The 571-nt window shown below is 33.5% G+C and overlaps 1 protein-coding gene across 1 annotated transcript in view; it reads right to left on the reverse strand.

Moving 5' to 3' along the window:
- Positions 1-571, reverse strand: part of LOC103211313 (magnesium transporter protein 1) — a 127,447-nt gene that overhangs the window by 120,580 nt on the left and 6,296 nt on the right. The gene's annotated exons all lie outside the window — the stretch shown is intronic.

Here is a 571-nt window from a genome sequence, read left to right on the forward strand (position 1 = left end):
GAGACAAGGAAGGACATTATATAATAATTAAAGGATTAATTGAACATGAAGATATAACCATAATAAATATCTATGGGCCCAATGAAAGAGCCCCAAAATACATAAATCAAAATTTAAAAGAGTTGAAAAGCCAAATAAATGACCCCACAGTCATAGTGGGAGACTTTAATACACCACTTTCTTTGAAAGATAGAACAACTGGAAAGAAGCTCAACAAAGATCCAGAAGAGCTAAAAAAATACACTCCAGCAACTTAGCCTTATAGACATCAACAGAGCATTTCACCCAACAGCAGCACAATATACATTCTTATCCAGTGCACATGGAACATTTTCGATGATAGACCATATGTTAGACCACAAAGCAAGCCTTCATAAATTTAAAAACATTGAAATACTGCAATGCATCTTCTCAGATCATAATGCTATCAAACTAGAAATCAACAATAAGAAGAGCAACAGAAAAAGAGTAAACATATGGAAACTGAACAACACCTTCCTTGAGAAAGACTGGGTAAGAGAAGAAATCAAAATTGAAATTCGAAAATTCCTTGAATCAAACGAGAATGAAA

Source organism: Orycteropus afer, unplaced genomic scaffold, assembly GCF_000298275.1.
Source record: "Orycteropus afer afer isolate SDZICR_OR568_19922 unplaced genomic scaffold, OryAfe1.0 scaffold00723, whole genome shotgun sequence".
Lineage (NCBI taxonomy): Eukaryota > Metazoa > Chordata > Mammalia > Tubulidentata > Orycteropodidae > Orycteropus > Orycteropus afer.